Source organism: Galeopterus variegatus, unplaced genomic scaffold (genome assembly GCF_000696425.1).
Source record: "Galeopterus variegatus unplaced genomic scaffold, G_variegatus-3.0.2 Scaffold6124, whole genome shotgun sequence".
NCBI lineage: Eukaryota > Metazoa > Chordata > Mammalia > Dermoptera > Cynocephalidae > Galeopterus > Galeopterus variegatus.
In genome coordinates, this window is record NW_007732235.1 from 42,557 (window position 1) to 49,034 (window position 6,478).

Here is a 6,478-nt window from a genome sequence, read left to right on the forward strand (position 1 = left end):
AGGTTTAACTTTGACATTTTATTCTAGAATAATGTTGCAAAAGTTAAAGTTTAAATGGTTGTAAAGGCATAAGAGGAAATTCTAATAGCTAAAGACAAAAACTAGCCAATTAGTGACAGCCATAATAAAGAGAAGATAAGGGAATTGGTAGTATGAAAGATAAAAATGCTAATTCTTTTTTTACAAACAATTCTAAACTTTCCCTTCATTTCTGCCTTACTAGGAGTTGTTTGGCTGCCAATTTGAATATAAAAGAACAGAAAAAAAAAACATTTGTTCCAATGGTAACAACAAGAACAAACAAAATAAAATAGAAACTGAACTCTTTTAGGAGGGTACAGAAAAGTGGTGGATTCAAGGAAGCTAAATAAAGTGAATTTCAGAGAGAAACAAGCCCTGGAGAAAGAGGACAGCAAGACCTTCTTCCATCTGGGCATCAGTGCCAGGTTTGGGTTCAGATTACCATGGCAGGACTGAGGACAATGGCAGCTGGTGGGATGGACTATACATTAGAAGAACCCCAGCTCAGCTAAGAATTATACCTCTCTCCTGACCCTACCCTGAACCTGAAGTTTAACTGAGAAAGAAACAGTTGATAAAGGCTTGGGAAGTAAAGAGAACTCATCTGGTCTCAAGTATTCTCTAAATTACTGAATTCCAGGACTTTGTGGAATTGAATCTGGTGACTGAGCAAACACACTGCAGCCAACTGCAACCAACTCTCCCAGCTCAAATACAGACAACATCACAAGCTAACAGAATAGAGCAGAGATCAGAACAGAATCAAGAAACAGGCCCACACTTAAGCAATCCATCAGTTTTAACAAAAGTGACAATGCAATTCAAAGAGGAAAGAAAAATCTCTTTAACAGATGTTGTTGGAACAACATGATTTCTGTATGGAAAAGAGTAAGCTGACCACTAGCGTGCACCATACACAAAAACATTGAGATGAATTATAGCCTTAAGGTAAAAGTTAAAATATTTAACTTCTAAAAGAAAGATAGGCGATATAGCAGGCTGCCTCTGACCCATCATCCCTTACTGTTCTTCTACTGGCTATGGGACAGACATCATGCCCGTGTCCCCACCAGCTTTAGCCTCCCTGTCAGTGACAAGCAGTAGGAGCTGCACGGTGTGAACTCAATCCTAGGTGTTAATTTTCTGCTACAAAACAGGAGCCAAGGGTGGGGGAATCTAAGATTTCATCTTTTTCTAGGAAAACCACTCAAGAGACCAGGAAGATGGCCTTGGGGCTTCTGAGAGCAAGGAGAGAAAAGGCATTCTTGTTATTTCGTGATGTGTCTGTGGACTTCACCCAGGAAGAGTGGGGGCTATTGAGTCCTGTTCAGAGGACCCTGTACAGGGATGTGATGCTGGAAAACTATAGAAACCTAGTCTCCTTTGGAATTCTGTTTTCCAAACCAGCACTGGTTATTCTGCTGGAGCGGGAGAAGGAACTCTGGAAAGAGGAGAGACAATGTACCCAGCCCTAGTTCAGTAGATCCAAAGCCAGAAATTCAACCCTATTCCTCCTCTCCTCTGGCCTTCTGCAAACAGCAATTATGCCAGTGTGTGCCACCTGATCATCACCTTCAAGTCAGCCCAAGCTTGTCTGCAAGAACTCTCCATATAGGAGATCTATGCCCAATAGATCAGAAACAGCAGCAGCCACCACTCTCATATCAAAGCTTCTGGAATGACAGAGCAAAAAGTCAAAACAGAGAAGAGGGCACCAGATCTTTTGGGGAGAACACAAGAGGAAGGACCCTCTCTAGCCCACCAGAAGGACAGCTGATAAGCTCTAGGGAAGGCAACACAGTGGTGGAAATAAAGCTCAGTTCAGCTGAGAAGGCAAGCCCTGTAAAAACAAGCAAAGTATTAAAGTGGGTAGAAATATCAGGGTTTGAAGTGGTCAGTTGTGGAAATTGTGGGCTAGGCTTTGACCAGAAGTCAGTCCTCTTTAGTCATCAGAGGATTCTCTCAGGGAGAAAGCCTTATATTTGCAGTGAGTGTGGCCTAAGCTTTAGCTATAAATCAGCCCTGCTCACACACAGGAGATCACGTACGGGGGAAAAGCCTTATCTCTGCACAGAGTGTGGGCAAGCTTTTAGCCAGAAGTCAAACCTGATGACACACAATATGGCACACTCTGGGGAGAAGCCTTTTGCATGCGAGGAGTGTGGCCGAAGCTTCAGCCAGAAGTCAACCCTCATTAGACACCTTAGGACACACTCAGGAGAGAAGCCTTTTGTGTGCGGGCAGTGTGGGCGAGGCTTTAGGGATAAGTCAAACCTAATCACACACCAGAAGACCCACTCATGGGAGAAGCCATATATGTGCAGAGACTGTGGGAGGTTCTTTAGAGACAAATCAACTCTCAGCAAACACCAGAGAGTTCATTCAGGGGAGAATCTTCATTTGTGCAGTGAATGTGGCAGGAGCTTTAGTCAGAAATCATATCTCCTTAAACACAAGAGGACACACTCAGGAGAGAAGCCTTTTGTGTGCCAGGAGTGTGGGCGAGGTTTTAGAGATAAGTCAAACCTTACCACACACCAGAGGACACACTCCAGGGAGAACCCATATACATGTATGGAGTGTGGGAGAGGGTTTAGTGTTAAGTCAGCTCTCATTACACACCAGAGAACACACTCCGGAGAGAAACCTTACCTGTGCAGAGAATGTGGGCGAGGCTTTAGACATAAGTCAACTCTCATTGCACATCAGAGGACACACTCAGGTGAGAAGCCTTTTGTGTGCAAGAAATGTGGGCGAGGCTTTAGACAGAGGTCACACCTCATCAGTCATCAGAGAACACACTCTGGGGAGAAGGCTTTTGTTTGTACAGAGTGTGAGCAAAGCTTCAGTCAGAAAGCAAATCTAGTCAGGCACAAGATGGCCCACTCAAGGGAGAAGCCATTTGGGTACAGGGATTGTGGACGAGGCTTTAGCCAGAAGTCAGCCCTCTTGAGACATCAGAGGACACATTCAGAAGAGAAGCCTTACATATGCAGAGAGTGTGAGCGGGGCTTTAGTGATAAGTCAACCCTCATCACACATCAGAGAACATATTCGGGAGAGAAGCCTTATGTTTGCAGTAAGTGTGGAGAAGGCTTTAGGCTGAAGTCACACTTAATTAGACACCAGAGGACACACTTGTAGAGAAGCTTTATTTCAGCCAGTGTAGGCAAGGCTTTAGCAATGTCACACTTCATCATGCAGGAAAAAGACAATCGTAGGGAGAATCTCATGTATGCAAAGGGTGGACTTCAAATATATGTTAACCCTCATCAGAGGACAGGAGAAGACCAACATGTACAGGACAATGGCTCTCAACTAGAAGCAGTTTACCCACTCCTAGGGTGACATTTGTTGATGTCTAAAGACATTTTTTGTGTGTGTGACAACTGGTATGTCATTACTGGCATCTAGTGGGTAGCCAAGGACCATGCTACTCATCCTGTCATGCACAGGACAGCTCCCCACAACAAAGAATTATTTGACCCTACAAGACTTGGACCCCTTTAAGGGCAGCTTTGTCTCCAGGACCGACAACTGGTATGTCATTACTGGCATCTAGTGGGTAGCCAAGGACCATGCTACTCATCCTGTTATGCACAGGACAGCTCCCCACAACAAAGAATTATTTGACCCTACAAGACTTGGACCCCTTTAAGGGCAGCTTTGTCTCCAGGACCCCCTCACTGGTTTGGCCAAATATTTCATAGACTGTGCTGTAGCTGAGAGCTTCCTATCCAACCTTCCTTCCCTCCCCATCTCTTTCATATCTAGGTCTGATGGGTATTGCTCCCTTCTCTGATCCCCTCTTCACATTTTTTTCTCAAATGTGGTTTCTGCTATAACCTCTTTCACATCTAATCCTCTCTTCTTTCTCAGAAAACTCAAACTACACAATTACAAAGGGAAAATAATAACTTTACAGGGAAGCAACTTGGTGTACATCAGTTTACAAAAGCTAACGATTAATACTGGGACAAAATGACACCATAGGCCTCCTGATATGATTTCTTCAAAAAGACACCATGACATTTTTTTAATAATCTTGCCAGAAAATTTGTAACCTAAATCTTGTCACGAGGATTTAATAGACAAACCTAAATTGAGGGATATTCTACAAAATAACTGCCCTGGACTCTTCAAAAACATTAAGGATGATAAAGACAAAGAAAAGCTGATTTACTGTTCCAGATTAAAGGAGACTTCAGAGAAATGACCTCTCCATACAGTGCTTTATACAGCATTGGATTCTGGATAGGAAAAATATATGGTTGCAAAAGACAATGGATTAGAGAGTAGTATTTAATAAATGTTAAACCAATGTTAAATGTAGTGTAGTATGGACGTGTAATCATGCTCTTGCTCTAAGGAAATAATTGATTCAGAGGTAAAGAAACACAATGACTCCAACTTATTCACAAATCATTTGGAATAAAGTGGTATTAAAGTGTTCATAGAAAACAAAATGCTCTAAGGAAATAATTGATTCAGAGGTAAAGAAACACAATGACTCCAACTTATTCACAAATCGTTTGGAATAAAGTGGTATTAAAGTGTTCATAGAAAACAAAATGCATATATAAATATAAATATATTTTCCAGCAGAGAGAGAAAAAGAGAAAGAGAGAGAGAGAAAGGGGTGGGGGGTGGTCAGGGAGGAGAACACAAATAAAACAAATATAAACCATTGGTAAATCCAGTTAAAAGATGTAGGAGAATGCCTTATACTTTTCTTGCAACTTTCCTCTATGTTTGGTATTGTACCAAAATAAAAACATTAGTTAAAAAAAAAAGTAAAGAAGGAAGTAAAAGAAAAGAAGGTAGAAAGGAGAAAGTTTCTGGGATGCTGGGTTGATTGGTGGTGATTAGATTAATCACAGGTAAAATTAGTTGTAGCTGCCACAGTCTGGATCAACTCAACTCCTGAAGAAATCAGGAAGATTAGCTCATGCCCTAATTTCCAGATAGAAGAAAAGGCTTGTAAAATATCCATACATTCGTCTCTGTGAAATTTCCATACATCAGTCTCCAACAGTTCTTTTAAATACAATGTTCTGAATACAGTTAGAAATTACTAATAAGGAAAAAAAAGTAGAGAAATATAACCTATTAGTCAAAAGAAACTAATAGAAATGGACCAACAGGTCACCCAGTTAATGAAAATAGCAGCAAGGGCTTGAAATCAATTATTATAACTATTTTAAAGAATTTAGAAATGAATTGGTAGGAAATTTCAAAAGAAAAATCAAAACTCTAAGAAAAGAACCAAATATGAATACCCATATTGAAATATGCAATATCTGATTTTATTTTCTCCGGGCTGATGCAGCAAAATTAACTATCCTCGTTCCTCCATTTCTTTCTGAAATAACTTTCATGGAAATTTAAATGAATGATTTAAATGAATCCAGAAATAACATTAAAAGAGAGCATTTGCTTTGAAAGTTATTCATCTCCTCATTCTTTAGAAATGGGGAAATCAGTTACTAAACCCTGACTCAGTCAACTACATTATTAAGTGGCACTAAACCTAAAATTTTTTTCTTATATTTTGGACTCTAAATAAAAAGTATACAACTCCTCTTAACTCTGCCACCTGCTTCTGAAGCTGATATGCTTCTGTGATTCTTATTTAGAAATGTTTTTAATTGCAGTTTTGAATAGGATATTTGCTTTCTCTTAAGGCATTTGCCAAACTAGTTTTCTTTTTCATAAATAAATTGATAAAAATTTGTCATCTAGATCTTGCAAGAATTCTCCCCCCTTACCCTGCCCCATGTCTCTCTCTGTCTCTTATATATTGGATGAACTTTGCTACCGATTTGGTAAATATAATATCTTGGAGTTTTGTGACTTCTTTTTCAGAGCAGCGATAACCTTAAACTTTTTAAAAAATTTGTGGCTTATCCATTTTTATTAATCAATATTCCTATATCGAATTTGGTAAAACAACAAGGGACTGATCAGATATGATCCACTTAGTATTGGGATTAAAATGGATGAAATGACTGGGAAATGATTAGTGTTTATTAGAGAAAATAATCCTGCAATGGATATAAGACCAAGATATTTTGGGTAACTGTGGTTTTTGTGCAGCTTTTCTAGTATACATTCTTTGACATGACAGCCATGATCTGAATCAATTTCAGTTCTCTGTCTTAGTATAAAGCAAATAATATTTATTAGTTTTGGGTTATTAAAACTTAGCTACTTTCTCCCTTTAGGCAGTATGAGCTTATATGATTTTTTTTGGTTTTTATCCCAAATAAACTTTTTGAAACTTAGGGAACTTTTACTTGTCACTTCGCACTCACATACACATACACACATGAAGAAAACTGTTCTCATAAAGGTTGTGCTTAATAAGCAGCAAATGCATAAGGACTTGTAAGTTATAAAGTATAATTCAATTAGTGTAATCTTGGTTTTGTCTAGGATCTCTGCTCAAGCTCAAATA

The 6,478-nt window shown here is 39.4% G+C and overlaps 1 pseudogene; it reads left to right on the forward strand.

Moving 5' to 3' along the window:
* The first annotated feature begins 1,244 nt into the window (after positions 1-1,244).
* On the forward strand, positions 1,245-3,165 carry LOC103605856 (annotated as a pseudogene).
* The last annotated feature ends 3,313 nt before the right edge of the window (positions 3,166-6,478 follow it).